This window comes from Arachis hypogaea, chromosome 3 (assembly GCF_003086295.3).
Source record: "Arachis hypogaea cultivar Tifrunner chromosome 3, arahy.Tifrunner.gnm2.J5K5, whole genome shotgun sequence".
NCBI lineage: Eukaryota > Viridiplantae > Streptophyta > Magnoliopsida > Fabales > Fabaceae > Arachis > Arachis hypogaea.
Genome location: NC_092038.1, coordinates 120,155,399 through 120,179,105, shown reverse-complemented (window position 1 = coordinate 120,179,105; position 23,707 = coordinate 120,155,399). Strand labels below are relative to the sequence as shown.

Below are 23,707 nucleotides of genomic sequence, written 5' to 3'. Positions count from 1 at the left end.
GTCACATCTTCATCTTCTTCAGAGGATGAATAATAGTCAGAGCTCATGAATGGCAGAAGGAGATTTAGTGGAATCTCTATGGTCTCTGTATGAGCCTCAGATTCCTCAGGATCCTTATCAGGAAACTTCTTCTTGCTTGAAGGACGTCCCAGGAGGTCTGCCTCACTAGGATTTTCGTCCTCCTCCTCCTTGATGCATTCGGCCATGTTGACTAAGTCAATGGCTTTGCACTCTCCTTTTGGATTCTCTTCTGTATTACTTGGGAGAATACTGGGAGGAGTTTTAATAACTTTCTTACTCAGCTGGCCTACTTGTGCCTCCAAATTTCTAATGGAGGATCTTGTTTCATTCATGAAACTGAAAGTGGCTTTTGACAGATCAGAGACTATATTAGCTAAATTAGAATTATTTTGTTCAGAGTTCTCTGTCTGTTGCTGAGAGGATGATGGATATGGCTTACTATTATTCAGCCTATTGCGTCCACCATTGTTAAAGCCTTGTTGAGGCTTTTGTTGATCCTTCCATGAGAAATTTGGATGATTTCTCCATGATGGGTTATAGGTGTTTCCATATGGTTCACCCAGATAATTAACCTCTGCCATGGTAGGGTTCTCAGGATCATAAGCTTCTTCAGAAGCTGCCTCTCTAGTACTGTTGGCTGCATGTTGCAATCCATTCAGATTTTGAGAAATTATGTTGACCTGTTGAGTCAACATTTTGTTCTGAGCCAGTATGGCATTCAGAGCATCAATTTCAAGAACTCCTTTCTTCTGAGGGACCCCATTATTCACAGAATTCCTCTCAAAGGTATACATGAACTGGTTGTTAGCAACCATGTCAATGAGTTCTTGTGCCTCTTCAGGCGTTTTCTTCAGGTGAATAGATCCACCTGTAGAGTGATCCAGTGACATTTTCGAAAATTCAGAGAGACCATAATAGAATATATCTAATAAGGTCCATTCTGAAAACATGTCAGATGGACATCTCTTGGTCAACTACTTGTATCTTTCCCAAGCTTCATAGAGGGATTCACCATCTTTTTGCTTAAAGGTTTGAACATCCACTCTCAGCTTGCTCAGTTTTTGAGGAGGAAAGAACTTATCTAAGAAGGCAGTAACCAGTTTATCCCAAGAGTTCAGGCTGTCCTTAGGTTGTGAATCCAACCATATTCTAGCTCTGTCTCTTACAGCAAAAGGGAAAAGCATGAGTCTGTAGACGTCAGGATTAACTCCATTCGTCTTTACAGTATCACAGACTTGCAAGAACTCAGTTAAAAACTGATAGGGATCTTCAGATGGAAGCCCATAAAACTTGCAGTTTTGTTGCATTAATGCAACTAGTTGAGGCTTAAGCTCAAAGTTATTGGCTCCAATGGCAGGAATGGAGATGCTTCTTCCATCAAACTTGGATGTTGGTTTTGTGAAGTCACCAAGCATTCTCCTTGCATTATTATCATTATTATTTGCGTCTGCCATGTCCTTCTCCTGTTCGAAAATTTCTGAAAGGTTATTTCTGGATTGTTGTAATTTAGCTTCTCTTAATTTTCTCTTCAGAGTCCTTTCAGGTTCTGGATCAGCTTCAACAAGAGTGCCTTTATCCTTGTTCCTGCTCATAAGAAAGAGAAGAAAACAAGAAAAGAAAAAGGAATCCTCTATGTCACAGTATAGAGATTCCTTTATGTTAGTAGAAGAAGAAAGGGGTAGAAGAAGAATTTGGATTTAGATGAAGAGAGGTGAAGAGAAGTGTTAGTAATTAAATAATTAAATAGAAGAAGATAAAAGAAGAGAGAGAAGAGTTCAAAATTAATTTTTAAAAAGGGGTTAGTGAATTTCGAAAATTAAAGTTAATAGATAATTAAAATTAAAATTTTAAAACAAAAAGAATTTTTGAAAAAGAGAGGGAGAATTTTCAAAAATTAGAGAGGGAAAAGTAGTTAGGTGGTTTTGAAAAAGATAAGAAACAAACAAGAAGTTAGTTAGTTGATTGAAAAAGATTTGAAATCAAAATTTGAAAAAGATAAGAAGATAAGAAGTTAGATAAGATATTTTGAAATCAAACTTTTGAAAAAGATAAAATTTTTGAAAAAGATAAGATGAAAGATAAAAAGATTTTTAAGAAAAAGATATTTTGAAAAAGATTTAATTTTTTTAAAAAAAATACTTAACTAGCAAGAAACTACAAGATAAGATTCTAGAACTTTAAAGATTGAACCTTTCTTAACAAGAAAGTAACAAACTTCAAATTTTTGAACCAATCACATTAATTGTTAGCACATTTTCGAAAATTAGATATAAAGATAAGAAAAAGATTTTGAAAATATTTTGAAAAAGATTTTTTTGAAATTTTTGAAAATTATAAAAAGAGATGAAAAAGATATGATTTTTGAAAAAGTTTTGAAAAGATAAGATTTTTAAAATTGAAATTTTGACTTGACTTGTAAGAAACAACTAATTTTAAAAATTTTTGACCAAGTCAACCCAAAATTTCGAAATTTTAGAGGAAAATAAGGAAAAGATATTTTTGAAATCAAATTTTGAATGAAAAACACAAAAATGACCCAAAACATGAAAATTTTGGATCAAGACACAAGATGCATGCAAGAATGCTATGAATGTCAAGATGAACACCAAGAACACTTTGAAGATCATGATGAACATCAAAAACATTATTTTGAAAAATTTTTGATGCAAAGAAAACATGCAAGACACCAAACTTAGAAATTTTTAATGCATGGAAAATATGAATGCAAAAATGCACATGAAAAACAACAAACAACACAAAACAAGAAATCATCAAGATCAAACAAGAAGACTTGTCAAGAACAACTTGAAGATCATGAAGAATACTATGAATGCATGGGATTTTCGAAAAATGCAAGAAAAATTTTTAAAAGCATGCAATTGACACCAAACTTAAAAATTAACACAAGACTCAAACAAGAAACACAAAATATTTTTGATTTTTATGATTTTCTAATTTTTTTGTATTTTTATTAATTTTTTTTCGAAAATAAAGTTTGCAAAAACGAAAAATAAAAGAAAAATTTTGAAAAAGATTTTTGAAAAGAAAATTACCTAATCTGAGCAACAAGATGAACCGTCAGTTGTTCATACTCGAACAATCCCCGGCAACGGCGCCAAAAACTTGGTGGACGAAATTGTGATCACTTGTTCTTTCTACTTGTAGGATGTATACTCTGAGGGCATTGTTTATTTCCTTCACAATCTCGTTCAACTAACCAGCAAGTGTACTGGGTCGTCCAAGTAATAAACCTTACGTGAGTAAGGGTCGAATCCACAGAGATTGTTGGTATGAAGCAAGCTATGGTCACCTTGCAAATCTCAGTTAGGCAGATTTAAAATAGTTTTATGGGTTTTCGAATAATTAATAATAAAAAGAAGAAATAATAAAAAGGATAGAACACTTATGCAGATTCATTGGTGGGAATTTCAGATAAGCAGATGGAGATGCTGTAGAGCTCTTGGACGCCTGCTCTCCTACTCCTTCTACTCAATCCTTCTTACTCCTTTCCATGGCAAGCTTTGTATAGGGGTTCACCATCAACTGTGGCTACTTTCATTCCTCACGGGGAAATAACCTGTGCGGCTGTCACTCGCACAGCTAACCAGTCTGGAGGCATCACCCATGGCTGATGGCTACATCCCATCCTCGCAGTGAAAACTATGCTAACGCACTCTGTCACAGTATGGCTAATCACCGGTTGGTTCCCGCTCCTACTGGAATAGAATCCCTCTTTTGCGTCTGTCACCAACGCCCAGCAGGTTAAAGTTTGAAGCACGTCACGATCATTCATTACCGGAATCCTACTCGGAACACCACAGACAAGGTTGGACTTTCCGGACCCTCATAAATGCCGCCAACTATCTAACTTATACCACAAAGATTCTGTTGGGGAATCTAAGAGATACACATTCAAGCTCTGTTGCATGTAGAACGTAAGTGGTTGTCAATCACGCGCGTTCATAAGTGAGAATGATAATGAGGGTAATTTGACTCATCACATTCATCATGTTCTTGGGTACGAATGAATATCTTGGAATAAGAATAAAAGAGAATTGAATAAAAGAAGATAGAATTTCATTAATACTTGAGGTACAGCAGAGCTCCACACCCTTAATCTATGGTGTGCAGAAACTCCACCGTTGAAAATACATAAGCAAGAGGTTCAGGCATCGCCGAATGGCCAGCCTCCCTAACGTGATCAATGATCCCTTAAGATGAAGAATAAAACAAAACTGAGATCAAAGATGAGATCAAAGATGTCTAATACAATAGATAAATGTCCTATATATACTAGACTAGCTACTAGGGTTTACATGAGTAAGTAATTGATGCATAAATCCACTTCCAGGGCCCACTTGGTGTATGCTTGGGCTGAGCTTGATCATTCCACGAGCTAAGGCATTTCTTGGCGTCAAACTCCAGGTTATGACGTGTTTTGGGCGTTCAACTCCGGATCATGACGTTTTTCTGGCGTTTAACTCCAGACAGCAGCATGAACTTGGCGTTTAACGCCAAGTTACATCGTCATTCTTCGAATAAAGTATGGACTATTATATATTGCTGGAAAGCCCTGAATGTCTACTTTCCAACGCCGTTGAGAGCGCGCGAATTGAAGTTCTGTAGCTCTAGAAAATTCATTTCGAGTGCAGGGAGGTCAGATTCCAACAGCATCAGCAGTCCTTTTGTTAGCCTTCTTCAGAGTTTTGCTCAAATCCCTCAATTTCAGTCAGAATTTACCTGAAATCACAGAAAAACACACAAACTCATAGTAAAGTCCAGAAATGTGAATTTAACATAAAAACTAATGAAAACATCCCTAAAAGTAGCTTAAACTTACTAAAAACTATATGAAAACAATGCCAAAAAGCGTATAAATTATCCGCTCATCAGTTGGCTTAGTGTGTGTCTATGTAGTCGAAGCAGACGTGATCTCCATGAGACCGTTTTGCTTCTTATGTCTTCATTTCAAGTTCAATGAAATCAGGCTATTTTACTACATGACATCAGGTTTTGGATCACATAATGCAATTTACTAATTCAATACAAATCCAGTTGTATACTAATCAGCTTAGTCTATAGTTATAATGAAAAGAGATTACGAAGGTAATTTTTCTTTAAAATTTTAGTTTAAAAACTAATTTAATATGTAATTTTACACATTTATATTCTTATATAAATTTGTTAATTTTTTGTATGAAATATTTTTTGCAAAATTTTCACTTTAGTTTACAATTCTCCTATCATATATTTATTGTAATTAAACCGTTATCTTAATCTTAATTTTTATGTTTTTACAATTTTCTTAAAAATTAAATTAGATAATTTTATTCCTAAGACCTAACTTAAAATAAAAAATCTATCTTTAATTAGCTATCCTAACAATAGCTTAATATTACCTGATTTTTATTAAAATTAGCATACCCGTACACCTCACGGGGCACTTCAAGTTCAAAACACCCCCAGTGGCACAATAATCAACTTATGCTATAGGTATAATGAATCAATTACAAAATACATTGTGTGCAAACGTGGCTATCCTATCCATCCCTTATTCAATGGAGTGGCGGTGACATGTCACAATTTCAAACGTGCACAAATTGTGTTAATCCTACCACTTTGCATACCTTTAGCAAGTTAAAATCTGAATGACAAATTAGTGATAATAAACTGCTGGGAAATTTTAAGATGCTACTAAGTTGAGAACTCTTGATAAGTTGTCATGTGGATTGGATCTTAGTTATACAAAAAACACGTGTACATTTACTTCATGCTTCTACTCTAATAGATGGAGATGAAATTTGGATTATTAGATGAAACCAAATTGAACCATGTACTGGCATCAAACCTCATAATTTGTCGCCACACACCCCTCTCTCATTATACCTATAGCTTCATAGGAGACCGAACCCCAAACTCTTCTCAATTACTCTGCCCCACCAAACTTGGCTTTATCGTCCCATCCCTTTCCTTTATATAGTGCACATTGCATTGTCTTATAAGTACTTATCTCATCATCTTCAGTACCCATTGCTTGCTCTAATCAAGCACATTAAATTTCTAATATCATGATGGCCATAGAGAAGAGGCTCATTCTATCTGACTTTGATGATGACCGGATTTTTTATCTACACGTTGACCCTCTTGCTGCAAGTCATCGCCAACCATCTTCTTTACTTACTCCACTTAGTACAAATCCATGGAGATCAGTCCATCTTGCTTTGTTTTGTAGACTAAATTCTGTTTCTTCACTCCACAGATCATACATGAGCTGCCATCCCTCTTCTATAGGAAATATAGACCCCTCCTTGGTGAAAGGATGATTGTGATGGACCTCAACAACACCCACATAGAGCTTTCTCTATGCAAAGGTAACTCTTCCGGCTATATTGTACATGGTTTTGAAAACCTGGTCAATTGCTTTGGTCTTTCATCAGGAGGGTGGATAAAAATAATGTATGTAGGCGAAGATGTCTTTGTTGTGATGAAGGTCAAAGACAGCTTCATGGCTACCAAGGAACTTTCTTATCCATCTCCTAAGTTAGCTAGCAACTATTATCATGTGACACATGAATCTACATCAAGAACGGTACCTCTGGAGTTTTGTCGGCCAATTATTTTCAACCCAACCCACCAAGAAAATGCCAAAAAAAACTACCCACCCAAGATAGCCATACACAAGGACCATGCCAGTACCATATTGCAACAACTCCTCAAACTGCTTCTTTTGATTACCCTTCTGAAATCGAAACCAGCTCTAATGAAACATATTGTCTTGACCACTATCAGAAGCATGGATATTTGAATTAGCCCCCTCTACCTGATGAAACTTTACCAACCGGTGAGTTAAGGAACGGCTCGGTCATTCTTCCAACTAGAATATTCAACAACCTCTCTCAGGCACAGACATCACCTTTGCCAGCTGGATACGTCTCCTTAGAAGAGAAGGTGATCCTTAACAATCCTACTTCCCTCTTGGTTAAAAGACAGAGATCATCACCTCAGAATGCAGATGAAACTAACATTCCACCACCTGTGATGCCTGCTCCCATCATCCCTACAATGAGATCATATCGGATGTACACCTGCATGAAGCTTCTGACCTCAAACCAAGTGGATAACAGTTCCCTGGTAAGTATGCCATCCATTTATCTGTAAAAATAATACTTTACATCAACGAAGACAAGTTTAATTAACATGCTACTCATGCATCTATTCATACATGAATGAACAGATACTATCCTTGCAATTTGCCCAAAATGGATTCCCTTCAAGGTATAACAATGTCAAAGTTATACTATACAATGGATGTTGCTATCGGTTGGGATTGAGGTGGAACAACTCTAGGAAGGGGCAGGTATATCTCACTAGAGGTTGGAAGAGTCTTGCAAGGAACAATGGGTTTAGGAGTGGTACTGTCCTCAAATTCCATGTCTCACCCGCAGATGAAACCACAATGCATGTCCAAGTCCTGAAGTTATGAAGCATCTTTATCATTAGTCATCTACCTATCCTACTATGTATCTTTATCATTAGTCATCTACCTATCCTAATATGTAGTTTGTTCGTGCTATTTTGTATTCTAAATCTTAACTTATGCATTATGTTCTCTTAACTCTAATGTAATGGAATTGGTTAAGTAATTGCCCAAATGTGTCAAAAAACTTATAATCCATGCTGATTCTTCACTGACGTACACATGATAGCATGCCAAACAGCCTTCGATTAATTTGTGATTCACCACCTATTAACCCCAACAGATAAACTCAGCAAGTATTCCACGTTAACATCAACCTAATCTTACCTCATCATGCTGTCTAATAGCACCCTCAGGGTTAAGTTTTTAACAAATACAACATTGAAATTCTCACATACAATCAGGGAGTTAATATGGAAAATTAATTAGTAACCATCATCTCTACAATCAACCTGCGCAAGATAAGACATATATTTATTTATATATTTTATTTTTCCGAGTGAATATGACATGTATGTGTCTGCCTTGCACTAATTGAGTCTAGAAATATATTTGCAGCATGTTAATAAATAATGGTTATAAACTCAAGCCTTCTATAAAAGAAGTCCATACAATGTTTACCTACACACCACTGAAGATTTCTATCTTATACCATACAGATACATTTTTTTATCTCATACATGGCCATTAGTTTGTCGTTTTTCTACCACCGAATGCTGTACTAATCTCTAATTACATTGTCAACAGTTGGCAGCCTTAACTCAAAAGTCATGATTATTTTTTCTAATCTCTAATTACAATGTCCAGAGTTTGCAGCCTTAACTCGAGTCATGATTATTTTTTCTTCCAAGCCGCCTGTGGGAATTGTGTAGCAGGCTGCCACCGATTTCAGACCGTTCCTTCGTATCTTCGGCCATGCCTTGCTAACCCCTTTCCGTAGCTGCCTTGGATTTTGTTTTGCAAGATTACTGATGAGCGGATAATTTATACGCTTTTTTGCATTGTTTTTAGTATGTTTTTAGTATAATCTAGTTAGTTTTTAGTATATTTTTATTAGTTTTTAGTTAAAATTCACTTTTCTGGACTTTACTATGAGTTTGTGTGTTTTTCTGTGATTTCAGGTATTTTCTGGCTGAAATTGAGGGTCCTGAGCAAAAATCTGATTCAGAGACTGAAAAGGACTGCAGATGCTGTTGGATTCTGACCTCCCTGCACTCGAAGTGAATTTTCTGGAGCTACAGAAGCCCAATTGGCGCGCTCTCAACGGCATTGGAAAGTAGACATCCTGGGCTTTCCAGCAATGTATAATAGTCCATACTTTGCCCGAGATTTGATGGCCCAAACCGGCGTGGCAAATCAGCCTCAGAAATTCCAGCGTTTAACGCTGGAACTGGCATAAAACTTGGAGTTAAACGCCCAAACTGGCATAAAAGCTGGCGTTTAACTCCAAAAAAGGTCTCTACACGAAAATGCTTCATTGCTCAGCCCAAGCACACACTAAGTGGACCCAGAAGTGGATTTTTACGTCATTTACTCATTTCTGTATACCCTAGGTTACTAGTTTACTATTAATAGGATCTTTTGACATTGTATCTGTACCTCATGACACTTTACACGTTTCTTTGTGTACCTTCCACAGCATGAGTCTCTAAACCCCACGGTTGGGGGTGAGGAGCTCTGCTGTGTCTTGATGGATTAATGCAATTACTACTGTTTTTCATTCAATCATGCTTGCTTCCATTCTAAGATAAGGAGTGTCTGCAGGCGTTTGAGACCCTGAAAGCTAAGCTGGTCACAACACCAGTCATCTCTGCACCAGACTGGACATTACCATTTGAACTAATGTGTGATGCCAGTGACCATGCCATTGGTGCAGTATTGGGACAAAGGCATGGTAAGCTTCTGCACATCGTTCATTATGGCAGCCGTATTCTAAATGATGCACAGAAGAACTACACAACCACAGAAAAAGAGTTACTTGCAGTGGTTTATGCCATTGACAAGTTCAGATCTTATTTAGTAGGATCAAAAGTGATTGTGTACACTAACCATGCTGCTCTTAAATATCTACTCACAAAGCAGGATTCAAAACCCAGGCTCATAAGATGGGTGTTGCTTCTGCAAGAGTTTGATATAGAAATAAGAGACAGAAAAGGGACAGAAAATCAAGTAGCTGATCACCTGTCCCGGATAGAACCAGTAGCAGGCGCATCCCTCCCTCCTACTGAGATCTCTGAAACCTTTCCTGATGAGCAATTATTTGCTATTCAGGAAGCTCCGTGGCTTACAGACAGTGCAAACTATAAGACTCAAGGTTCCCCTTCTGTAACCATGGAAAGGAAGCATGAAGAGCTTCTCTCAAAACAGAGTCAAACAGAGCCCCCACAGTCAAACTCTAAGTTTGGTGTTGGGAGGCCACAACCAACTTCTAAGTTTGGTGTTGAACCCCCACATTCAAACTCTAAGTTTGGTGTTGGGAGGTTCCAACATTGCTCTGAGTATCTGTGAGGCTCCATGAGAGCCCACTGTCAAGCTAATGACATTAAAGAAGCGCTTGTTGGGAGGCAACCCAATCTTATTATATTTATCTATCCTCTTTTGTTATTTTATGTTTTCTATAGGTTGATGATCATGAGAAGTCACAAAATCAATTGAAAAAGCAAAAATAGAAAGAAAAACAGCACACCCTGGAGGAGAACTTGCTGGCATTTAAACGCCAGTAAGGCTAGCAGATGGGCGTTTAACGCCCAGTCTGGCACCATTCTGGGCGTTTAACGCCAGAAATGGGCACCAAGTTGGTGTTAAACGCCAGAAATGGGAACCAGCCCGGCATTTAACGCCAGAATTGGCACAGGGAGCAATTTTGCTCGCCACTTGGTGCAGGGATGACTTTTCCTTGACACCTCAGGATCTGTGGGCCCCACAGGATCCCCACCTACCCCACCACTCTCTTTCTTCTTTCTTCTTTTGCTCGAGGACGAGCAAACCTTCTAAGTTTGGTGTGGTAAAAGCGTTGCTTTTTGGTTTTCCATAACCATTTATGGCACCTAAGGCCGGAGAAACCTCTAAAAAGAGGAAAGGGAAGGCAAAAGCTTCCACCTCCGAGCCATGGGAGATGGAGAGATTCATCTCAAGGGATGCACTTTCCTCCACAAAACTATTGGGAGCAAATCAACACCTCCCTAGGAGAATTGAGTTCCAACATGGGACAACTAAGGGTGGAGCACCAAAGACATTCCATCCTCCTCCATGAAATTAAAGAAGATCAAAGAATCATGAGAGAGGAGCAACAAAGGCAAGGAAGAGACATTGAGGAGCTCAAGCACTCCATAAGATCTTCAAGAGGAAGAACAAGCCGCCATCACTAAGGTGGACCCGTTCTTTAATCTCCTTGTTCTTTATTTTCTGTTTCTCGAATTTTTATGCTTATGTTTATCTATGTTTGTGTCTTATTACATGATCATTAGTATCTTAGTGTCTATGCCTTAAAGCTATAAATGTCCTATGAATCCATCACCTATCTTAAATGAAAAATGCTTTAATCACAAAAGAACAAGAAGTACAGGATTTTAAATTCATCTTTGAAACTAGTTGAATTACTTTGATGTGGTGACAATACTTTTTGTTTTCTGAATGAATGCTTGAACAGTGCATATGTCTTTTAAATTTGTTGTTTTAAGAATGTTAAAATTGTTGGCTCTTGAAAGAATGATGGAAAAGGAGAACTGTTATTGAGGATCTGAAAAAAAATATCAAATTGATTCTTGAAGCAAGAAAAAGCAGTGAAAAAAAAAATATTTTTCGAAAAAAAAGAAAGAAAAAGAAAAAAAAAGAAAGAAATAAAGTTGTGATCCAAGGCAAAAAGAGTGTGCTTAAGAACCCTGGACACCTCTAATTGGGGACTCTAGCAAAGCTGGGTCACAATCTGAAAAGGTTCACCCAATTATGTGTCTGTGGCATGTATGTATCCGGTGGTAATACTGGAAGACAGAGTGCTTTGGGCCACAGCGAAGAATCATACATTAGCTATGTTCAAGAATCATTATACTTAACTAGGAGAATCAATAACACTATCTGAGTTCTGAGTTCTTATAGATGCCAATCATTCTGAACTTCAAAGGATAGAGTGAGATGCCAAAACTGTTCGGAGGCAAAAAGCTACTAGTCCCGCTCATCTAATTGGAGCTAAGTTTCCTTGATATTTTGGAGTCTATAGTATATTCTCTTCTTTTTATCCTATTTTGATTTTCAGTTGCTTGGGGACAAGCAACAATTTAAGTTTGGTGTTGTGATGAGCGGATAATTTATACGCTTTTTGGCATTGTTTTTAGTATGTTTTTAGTATAATCTAGTTAGTTTTTAGTATATTTTTATTAGTTTTTAGTTAAAATTCACTTTTCTGGACTTTACTATGAGTTTGTGTGTTTTTCTGTGATTTCAGGTATTTTCTGGCTGAAATTGAGGGTCCTGAGCAAAAATCTGATTCAGAGACTGAAAAGGACTGCAGATGCTGTTGGATTCTGACCTCCCTGCACTCGAAGTGGATTTTCTGGAGCTACAGAAGCCCAATTGGCGCGCTCTCAACGGCATTGGAAAGTAGACATCCTGGGCTTTCCAGCAATGTATAATAGTCCATACTTTGCCCGAGATTTGATGGCCCAAACCGGCGTGGCAAATCAGCCTCAGAAATTCCAGCGTTTAACGCTGGAACTGGCATAAAACTTGGAGTTAAACGCCCAAACTGGCATAAAAGCTGGCGTTTAACTCCAAAAAAGGTCTCTACACGAAAATGCTTCATTGCTCAGCCCAAGCACACACTAAGTGGACCCAGAAGTGGATTTTTACGTCATTTACTCATTTCTGTATACCCTAGGTTACTAGTTTACTATTAATAGGATCTTTTGACATTGTATCTGTACCTCATGACACTTTACACGTTTCTTTGTGTACCTTCCACAGCATGAGTCTCTAAACCCCACGGTTGGGGGTGAGGAGCTCTGCTGTGTCTTGATGGATTAATGCAATTACTACTGTTTTTCATTCAATCATGCTTGCTTCCATTCTAAGATAAGGAGTGTCTGCAGGCGTTTGAGACCCTGAAAGCTAAGCTGGTCACAACACCAGTCATCTCTGCACCAGACTGGACATTACCATTTGAACTAATGTGTGATGCCAGTGACCATGCCATTGGTGCAGTATTGGGACAAAGGCATGGTAAGCTTCTGCACATCGTTCATTATGGCAGCCGTATTCTAAATGATGCACAGAAGAACTACACAACCACAGAAAAAGAGTTACTTGCAGTGGTTTATGCCATTGACAAGTTCAGATCTTATTTAGTAGGATCAAAAGTGATTGTGTACACTAACCATGCTGCTCTTAAATATCTACTCACAAAGCAGGATTCAAAACCCAGGCTCATAAGATGGGTGTTGCTTCTGCAAGAGTTTGATATAGAAATAAGAGACAGAAAAGGGACAGAAAATCAAGTAGCTGATCACCTGTCCCGGATAGAACCAGTAGCAGGCGCATCCCTCCCTCCTACTGAGATCTCTGAAACCTTTCCTGATGAGCAATTATTTGCTATTCAGGAAGCTCCGTGGCTTACAGACAGTGCAAACTATAAGACTCAAGGTTCCCCTTCTGTAACCATGGAAAGGAAGCATGAAGAGCTTCTCTCAAAACAGAGTCAAACAGAGCCCCCACAGTCAAACTCTAAGTTTGGTGTTGGGAGGCCACAACCAACTTCTAAGTTTGGTGTTGAACCCCCACATTCAAACTCTAAGTTTGGTGTTGGGAGGTTCCAACATTGCTCTGAGTATCTGTGAGGCTCCATGAGAGCCCACTGTCAAGCTAATGACATTAAAGAAGCGCTTGTTGGGAGGCAACCCAATCTTATTATATTTATCTATCCTCTTTTGTTATTTTATGTTTTCTATAGGTTGATGATCATGAGAAGTCACAAAATCAATTGAAAAAGCAAAAATAGAAAGAAAAACAGCACACCCTGGAGGAGAACTTGCTGGCATTTAAACGCCAGTAAGGCTAGCAGATGGGCGTTTAACGCCCAGTCTGGCACCATTCTGGGCGTTTAACGCCAGAAATGGGCACCAAGTTGGTGTTAAACGCCAGAAATGGGAACCAGCCCGGCATTTAACGCCAGAATTGGCACAGGGAGCAATTTTGCTCGCCACTTGGTGCAGGGATGACTTTTCCTTGACACCTCAGGATCTGTGGGCCCCACAGGATCCCCACCTACCCCACCACTCTCTTTCTTCTTTCTTCTTTTGCTCGAGGACGAGCAAACCTTCTAAGTTTGGTGTGGTAAAAGCGTTGCTTTTTGGTTTTCCATAACCATTTATGGCACCTAAGGCCGGAGAAACCTCTAAAAAGAGGAAAGGGAAGGCAAAAGCTTCCACCTCCGAGCCATGGGAGATGGAGAGATTCATCTCAAGGGATGCACTTTCCTCCACAAAACTATTGGGAGCAAATCAACACCTCCCTAGGAGAATTGAGTTCCAACATGGGACAACTAAGGGTGGAGCACCAAAGACATTCCATCCTCCTCCATGAAATTAAAGAAGATCAAAGAATCATGAGAGAGGAGCAACAAAGGCAAGGAAGAGACATTGAGGAGCTCAAGCACTCCATAAGATCTTCAAGAGGAAGAACAAGCCGCCATCACTAAGGTGGACCCGTTCTTTAATCTCCTTGTTCTTTATTTTCTGTTTCTCGAATTTTTATGCTTATGTTTATCTATGTTTGTGTCTTATTACATGATCATTAGTATCTTAGTGTCTATGCCTTAAAGCTATAAATGTCCTATGAATCCATCACCTATCTTAAATGAAAAATGCTTTAATCACAAAAGAACAAGAAGTACAGGATTTTAAATTCATCTTTGAAACTAGTTGAATTACTTTGATGTGGTGACAATACTTTTTGTTTTCTGAATGAATGCTTGAACAGTGCATATGTCTTTTAAATTTGTTGTTTTAAGAATGTTAAAATTGTTGGCTCTTGAAAGAATGATGGAAAAGGAGAACTGTTATTGAGGATCTGAAAAAAAATATCAAATTGATTCTTGAAGCAAGAAAAAGCAGTGAAAAAAAAATATTTTTCGAAAAAAAAGAAAGAAAAAGAAAAAAAAAGAAAGAAATAAAGTTGTGATCCAAGGCAAAAAGAGTGTGCTTAAGAACCCTGGACACCTCTAATTGGGGACTCTAGCAAAGCTGGGTCACAATCTGAAAAGGTTCACCCAATTATGTGTCTGTGGCATGTATGTATCCGGTGGTAATACTGGAAGACAGAGTGCTTTGGGCCACAGCGAAGAATCATACATTAGCTATGTTCAAGAATCATTATACTTAACTAGGAGAATCAATAACACTATCTGAGTTCTGAGTTCTTATAGATGCCAATCATTCTGAACTTCAAAGGATAGAGTGAGATGCCAAAACTGTTCGGAGGCAAAAAGCTACTAGTCCCGCTCATCTAATTGGAGCTAAGTTTCCTTGATATTTTGGAGTCTATAGTATATTCTCTTCTTTTTATCCTATTTTGATTTTCAGTTGCTTGGGGACAAGCAACAATTTAAGTTTGGTGTTGTGATGAGCGGATAATTTATACGCTTTTTGGCATTGTTTTTAGTATGTTTTTAGTATAATCTAGTTAGTTTTTAGTATATTTTTATTAGTTTTTAGTTAAAATTCACTTTTCTGGACTTTACTATGAGTTTGTGTGTTTTTCTGTGATTTCAGGTATTTTCTGGCTGAAATTGAGGGTCCTGAGCAAAAATCTGATTCAGAGACTGAAAAGGACTGCAGATGCTGTTGGATTCTGACCTCCCTGCACTCGAAGTGGATTTTCTGGAGCTACAGAAGCCCAATTGGCGCGCTCTCAACGGCATTGAAAAGTAGACATCCTGGGCTTTCCAGCAATGTTTAATAGTCCATACTTTGCCCGAGATTTGATGGCCCAAACCGGCGTGGCAAATCAGCCTCAGAAATTCCAGCGTTTAACGCTGGAACTGGCATAAAACTTGGAGTTAAACGCCCAAACTGGCATAAAAGCTGGCGTTTAACTCCAGAAAAGGTCTCTACACAAAAATGCTTCATTGCTCAGCCCAAGCACACACTAAGTGGACCCAGAAGTGGATTTTTACGTCATTTACTCATTTCTGTATACCCTAGGTTACTAGTTTACTATTAATAGGATCTTTTGACATTGTATCTGTACCTCATGACACTTTACACGTTTCTTTGTGTACCTTCCACAGCATGAGTCTCTAAACCCCATGGTTGGGGGTGAGGAGCTCTGCTGTGTCTTGATGGATTAATGCAATTACTACTATTTTTCATTCAATCATGCTTGCTTCCATTCTAAGATATCACTTGTTCTTAACCCGGATGAATGTGATGATCCGTGACACTCATCATATTCTCATCTATGAACGTGTGCCTGACAACCACCTCCGTTCTACCTTAGATTAAGTAGATATCTCTTGTATTCTTTAATCAGAATCTTCGTGGTATAAGCTAGAACTGATAGCGGCATTCAAGAGAATCCGGAAGGTCTAAACCTTGTCTGTGGTATTCTGAGTAGGATTCAATGATTGAATGACTGTGACGAGCTTCAAACTCCTGAAGGCGGGGCGTTAGTGACAGACGCAAAAGAATCACTGGATTCTATTCCGGCCTGATTGAGAACCGACAGATGGATAGTTGTGCCGTGATAGGGTGCGTTGAACATTTCCACTGAGAGGATGGGAGGTAGCCACTGACAACGGTGAAACCCTTGCATACAGCTTGCCATGGAAGGAGCCTTGCGTGCTTGAAGAAGAAGACAGTAGGAAAGCAGAGATTCAAAAGATGGAGCATCTCCAAAACCCCAACCTATTCTCTATCACTGCAAAACAAGTACTTATTTCATGTTCTTTTACTTTTCACAATCAATCCTGACAATTTCTGATATCCTGACTAAGATTTACAAGATAACCATAGCTTGCTTCAAGCTGACAATCTCCGTGGGATCGACCCTTACTCACGTAAGGTATTACTTGGACGACCCAGTGCACTTGCTGGTTAGTTGTGCGGGATTGCAAAAGTGTGATTGCAATTTCGTGCACCAATTACATCACCTTCCAGAGTCATCCATTAGTGGGTAAGACAATGCCATCTAAATGAGGCATAATTAAGGAACACCCTCAACTCTGAACACGTGCATTCGTGCACAAATTCCAATTAGATGCTATAGGGTTATCCTTTTTTTACTCTATGTGGTATGGACATCTAAATAAGAGGACAGGCAATGATGAAATCTCGGTCACCCTCATTAGCTTATAAAGTTTATTAAAAAAACACTAATAATTCTAATTTTATATTTATATGATATATAATATATACCATATATACCATATATATCATAAAAGGAGTGAGAGACTTCTATTCGGTCAGCAATACCACCCCAGGTGTACTCTATTATAAATATCATGTACTTTTTCTCTATAATGCATTTTACAAGCCACCAAACTATATCTTCCACCAGCTTAACTGATACAAACATGTAGCTATCCCCGAGTCATTAATTAGACCGCTGTTCCCTATTGCGCAAAAGTTTGTTTGCCACATGCATCTAATATCACATATTCGATTTCACACATGAAGCATTACTACTTCCTTCAGTTAAAACTGCCTACATCATTAGCCCAAGACTTGCTTTGTGCCGTCAACGATGCAACCTGCTCAGAGTTTGCATGGCATTAACCAACAATGTCGAGTTTTTTATCTCATGATAGATCCACTGGTGGTATGATTTCCTCCACTCCTCTAGATGCTCATGTTATTTAGTTTGACAAATCTATAGCCACTAATTTAACATGCATTCAACGACGTTATTTTCATTTTTTTCAATCTTTAATGTGCCTTTCGCTGATATTTGCAATTGCCTCTTTTATCCATAACAGAAGATGCATGCTTTACCAAGCCTGTTTTATCGAAAGTACTGTCATGACCTAGGCAATCGGATGAAAATAGTGGATGCTAATCGTAACATTGTCCATCTACGGATTATCAAAGAGTATATGACGGCGTACATAGTGGAAGGGTTTGATCATTTGGTTCACGTATATCGCCTTCTAAATGGAGGAACTATGAAGCTGAGGTTCCTATTGAATGATATCTTTTATGTGATTAAGGTGAGGGATGATAAGATGGCTAGCATTCCGATCGTCTTCTTTTCTCTAAGGGACCCGTATACAGATCATATTTCACGAAAAGGAAAAGAGATGGTTCCACCCGATCCTTTTTTTGATGAGATTGAGAGATTGCATCATGCAACGTACAAACAAAAGAAGAAGAAAAAGAAAAGGATGCATACCTCAACTTCTCAACTGCACATAACTGCAGATGCAACACACTTTCAGAAGAAACCAATCCTTCATACCCCTGTTCATCATCCAAAGCCTCTAGATATTGATCTCAACGAGCTCCCCAATATCGACGATGATGATCCTGCTGACTCTGACAATCGTGGGCCAGAGATCATGGAAGATAATGCTTGCACTAACCGAGTTGAGACCGACCACAGTACGTACTCTATCATACCAATCAAGTTTCATCAGTTCCTCACAACAGCGACCAACGAACAGTTTGTAGAACTCCCTAACCATCCGCTGCACTATGCCCAACTGAACTCGCCAACTTTCACACAGTTTATACCCATCAATCGTCCAATCGGCTCTAACTATGACACATACGTTTGCTTCATTACCATCCATCAGGCTCGCAGCTGCTCTATAGTAAGTTTCAATGACTATCGTCTCACGTTTCTGTTGCTTAGAAATATTTTTTCCAACTTTTGATCTGCATTTTTCTTCTCTGCATCGCCAGGTTATACCCACTGATTTTGCAGTACGTGCATTCCCTTCTAGGATGGATTGTGTATGCCTTCGACATGTCGGAGGAATTGAATACAATATGGGACTTCGCTGGACGTATATACTTTCATTCGTCGAAGTACAGCTTACCAGGGGATGGAGATACTTTGTTAGGCATAACCTCTTAAGGCCAGGCAGTATAATCAGACTGACCGTCACATCCTTGAATGAGTCGGTGATGTACGCGGAGCTTATCAAAATCTAATCAGCACAACCTCCAGTTTGTGTAAATAAATGTTAATGAAGGAGTAAAAAGTATTTTGTCGAGTCACTCTGGGAACCATTGATCACATCGAGCCTTCAAGACACGCCATTCATTTTGCTGATCCTATTACATTGTTAGATGTATATCATGGTTCATGGAGTTACTTTTCAATGCACACCATGGAACCCCCTTTTGTATATGTGATGGGAGAGTTCCTTTAAGTTAATGTTATCACTTCATGTAGAATCTATCACCCTGTAGTTACTAATCATGTGGGTATCAATCTTCTCCTTTTATTTAATACCAACTACTTATCACTTATGTGGAATGACTGGACGGCTTAAATTCAGCTGCATGGGATAGGGAAACTTAGTTACCATAGCGTGAAGTTGTAATCACATACATGAGCAGCATATCCATGTTGTTCACAATGACTAATGACTAATATAGCCCGTTGTTAACCATAATAGTGAGCACTATATCTCTATCGTTACATGTCATCGGTGTGTTTGTTAACAATATTTCAACCATGTAAGATGAACCACAACAATATATTCCCTAAATTAAGCGGATCTCATGTACACAACATGATTTAGCCAAATTCAGCTGTTAAGTCTTATCTTTAGATAGATTACTTGATTTCTTATCCCGCCACCACCACATTTCAGTCCTCAGCCATCCAAAATTTTTCATTTCCCGTGTTCCCGCGTATTCCACAAAATACCAAAACATAAAATACCAAAACATTGGATTAAATATGTGCGCTACTCATATTGGATTGCTAAGAGACAATGCATATACTAGCTGAGTGTGTACCGTTTCTCATTCCATCATTGAAAGGCTTTTTTCCTCCTGCCTACATTTCAGGGTACTACTACCACAAGTTCTGATCAATTTCATTAGTTTTCTATCTCCGTTGTTGCATCTCCCGTTTCGAGATAATGGACCACGGTGACTTCAGACTCAGCCCGAAATTAGCCAGGATGCATCGGAGATCCCTCTTAAATCAGAGAAGAATACCACCACGAGGTCCAACATTTGAAAGGACAATCCCATCCGATGAGCTTCCTTAATTCATTATATTAACATGCAAGGTCCATTGGTTAGGTCCATGCTTTTTTCATTTACCATATACTAATCGTAGTCAATGGCTAATATTAAATAGATCCGAACTTCATACCACTGCTGCCTCTTAAGAGAAGTTCTGCCACGGTCGAACAATCTCCATCGTCGTCCCAGGCTATAGATAGACTCAGCAATTCTGGTGTCATGGCCAAACACTTTCGGGCATCCGATTCTCCTGTGTCGGCGCTCTCAATTCGTGGCTTCAGAAGGACCCAATCTAAAACTACGAGTTATTCAGAAAGGAACCCACTCTCAAACCTAACAAATGGTAAAATCCTTTCTTATTACAAGTATATAAAAGTATAGTGTATCACCGCATTTTTAACTTGACCTGCCGTATTCTTCGATACGTATTCTGTCCTATTCAGTGGACCATAATCAAAATGTTGGCTTCAATCCTACGGTGCTAACCATGAACAACAGTAGTGGCAATTATACGGGTAATAACATGAAGGAAAATGCCTCACCAGGCCAAGACTATAGCAAAATTTCAGGGATTAGTGGTGGACCATCATCAGCCACTCCAGTTAGAGCACGACATGGGTAAGTCTTTATGATTGATTAAAACTTGAATTTACCTCACACTCCCGGGAAACTGATCCACATATTCTGGTAAAAGGGTTGGAAAAATTCTAAATCTTCTATATTTAACTAAGGGTATTATATGTTCTGTAATATATGACTGTGATTAACGGGGTTTTTAGACTAAAACATACTAACATTTGTTTCTTATGTAAAAGGTTACCTGAGTTCCCATCACCCTTTTTTTTTAAGATTTGATAAAATATAGATAACCTTTTTTTAATAGGATTACTTTAGTAATTATTACGGTTTGAGTAAGTTAATCTCTTTACATTGTAAATGATAAGATTATACCCTCTAAATGTTTAATTATATGTTGATGTTATTAAAAACATTAAAGTATTTGTATAGGATGGGACGTGTGAAAATTACGAGGTTAAACTTTTAATGAGCATAGATATTTACTGTTTATATATTTGGGGATTTATTTAATCAAAGATTGACTGGTAATAATGTTTTTCTCTAACTAAGGATTGTTACTAACTGCTGAGTTTAATAATATCATTTTCTGGCTAGACAATTAAATTTTCTACTTTTTAAGATTAAAAATACTTACATAATATATGATAGTATTGTACACCTAAAATTGTAACTAGGGCAATGGATCACAGAGAAAGCCGTCGAAATATTGAAACAAACCTGGCCTTTCGAATTGGAGTTGTGGATAATCAGAAGTCTGTATTCTCCAGCGAACAGTCGTCATCAGACATGCACCATGTTAATCCAATAGATCACGATCCCATGCCAGATTTCGAAGGTTAGCTCCCTAACCTAAAGAATAAATAACAGTTTTTGGTTAATTTTACAAGTACTAAATTGAGACTCGAGCAATGCGTAGGATAGTACATTCATGATATAAACTAATGTAGTCGATATTATATTATTTACCTACTAATAGAATTTGGGTGGGTCTCATGCGATACAGGTGGAGATAAATTATTTATGTTATTTAGAGATTGATTGCATAATAGATTTGCAAATATTTACTTCGTCTCATGCCGAATATTTAATTCGTGCTTTACAAATAATTTTGTATAATTTTTTGACTTAAGTGTAATGTAAATTAAAAAATAGTTGATTATTTTAAGAACTTGAGTTCAATTATTTCTTAAACAAATTCATAGGTCTTTTGTAGTGCCAAGGTTGGGAGAACCGAACCAATCGTTAAACCGATCAAGTCAGTCGCTTAACATATCCAACCGAGGTTAATCAGTTGTTGAACTGGTCTGATTAGATATACAATGAATTTATAAAAAATTCAATATACAATTAATATACATGTAGACCCTATGGATCTAATGCAGTCACTTAGTATAAATATTTGTACATGTATAAAATCCACGCAGATCGTTTTTAAATTAATACTCAATTTCCTTTTCACTCTATATGACACTTCTTGCACAGCAATAAGCTATTGCCACATATTTCACCTGAGGTTCTTCATTTGAAGTCACATGTAACAAAGCCAAAAGGTAAATACTCCTTATAATTGAAAAAACCAGAAATACAGGGATAATGCTTACATGAAAGTGAGATTGGAGTTTCCCCCTCAAAAATTGCTGAAAAGCCATCTTAGTCGTCTATCCTCACTGAAAATTATTTGTAACCACGTTAGGATATTAATCAAATTAATAAATCCCATAATATATAAGACATAAATCCCACGATCCTGACAAAAATCATGAACATAATTAACTCAGTAAACAAAATCCAACTACTCAGCAACTCAGTTTCGAACAACAGGAAAACACTAAAACCAGCATAAATGATTCCAAGTATTAAGTAATAATCCTTAAAGATAACTAATATTGCAAAAATATTTAAAAATTTTGAGTTACTTATCACTTCTGTGGAATGACTCGACAAAGACTTCTAATCAATTAGTCAACAATAAAATATTGAATCAGAAAACAAAAAACTCAGCATCCACACCATCCGAATCCAATAACCAAAAAAATAAACAAACAATCCAAGCGTAAATTTGTTTATAAAGAAATAAGATCCAGAATCCAAGCGTAAATTTGTTTTTGAGGCAGTCCCATATGAGTATATTGTCAATTTGTTATATACAAATAAGATTCAGAATCCAAACATTTCAATCAGATATGATTAACGCAAAGTGAAACCTTTTCAACAAGTGAGTTAGATTTTGAGGATTAAAAAAAGGTACTTTCATTAATTATAAACTATGAGGTAAGGGACAAAACCATTTTCCCATTCACAGGTGAATCTTTCACCTGAGGGTCTTCATTTGAAGTCACGCGAAAAAATAAATACTCCTTATAATACAAGAAACCAGAAATGCAGGGATAATGCTTACACGAAAGTGAGATTGGAGTTTCCTCCTAAAAAATTGCTGAAAAGCCATCTTAGTCGTCTATCCTCACTGGAAATTATTCGTAACCATGTTAGGATATTAATCAAATTAATAAATCCCATAATATATAAGACATAAATCCCAAGATCCTAACAATATCATGACCATAATTAACTTAGTAAACAAATCCCAACTACTCAGCAACTCAGTTTCAAACAAACAGCAAAACACTAAAACCAGCAGAACTGATTAAAAGTTTCAAGTAATAATCCTTAAACATAACTAATACTGCAAAAATATATAAAAAATATGAGTTACTTATCACTTATGTGGAATGACTCGAGAAAGACTTCTAATCAATTAGTCAACATAAAAGATTGAATCAGAAAACATAAAACTCAGCATCCACACCATCCGTTTCCAAAAACCAAAAAAAATAAACAAACAATTTGTTTATACAGAAATAAGATTCAGAATCCAAGCGTAAATTTGTTTTTGAGGCAGTCCCATATGAATAATGGTGGACGAAATTGTGATCCATATTCTCTTCAAGTTGTTTGTCTTTGTATGAAATCATTATTATGGCACTAGTTGAATTCACAACTCCGTTCAACTAACCAGCAAGTGTACTGGGTCGTCCAAGTAATAAACCTTATGTGAGTAAGGGTCGAATCCACAGAGATTGTTGGTATGAAGCAAGCTATGGTCACCTTGCAAATCTCAGTCAGGCAGATTAAAATAGTTTATGGGTTTTTCGAAAATAGAAATAAAGGGTAGAAATAAAAGGGATAGAAGACTTATGCAGATTCATTGGTAGGAATTTCAGATAAGCGGGTGGAGATACTGTAGAGCCCAAGCACGCCTGCTCTCCTACTGCTTCTACGCAATCCTTCTTACTCCTTTCCATGGCAAGCTTTGTATAGGGGTTCACCATCAACTGTGGCTACTTTCTTCCTCTCGGGGAAATACCCTGTGCGGCTGTCACTCGCACAGCTAACCAGTCTGGAGGCATCACCCATGGCTAATGGCTACATCCCATCCTCG

The 23,707-nt window shown here is 37.7% G+C and overlaps 1 long non-coding RNA gene and 1 other non-coding gene across 2 annotated transcripts; one reads left to right on the top strand and one right to left on the bottom strand.

The window, feature by feature from the left end:
- The first annotated feature begins 969 nt into the window (after positions 1–969).
- On the top strand, positions 970–1,073 carry LOC112793088 (small nucleolar RNA R71). Its single transcript, XR_003197797.1, has one exon. It is a non-coding gene; the product is annotated as a small nucleolar RNA R71 (small nucleolar RNA).
- Positions 1,074–6,344: 5,271 nt separating this feature from the next.
- LOC140183846 (uncharacterized) lies at positions 6,345–22,010 on the bottom strand. The gene is made up of 3 exons (XR_011880260.1): positions 21,870–22,010; positions 20,986–21,117; positions 6,345–7,492 (listed from the first exon to the last, which is right to left on the bottom strand). It is a non-coding gene; the product is annotated as an uncharacterized lncRNA (long non-coding RNA).
- Between the last annotated feature and the right edge of the window lie 1,697 nt (positions 22,011–23,707).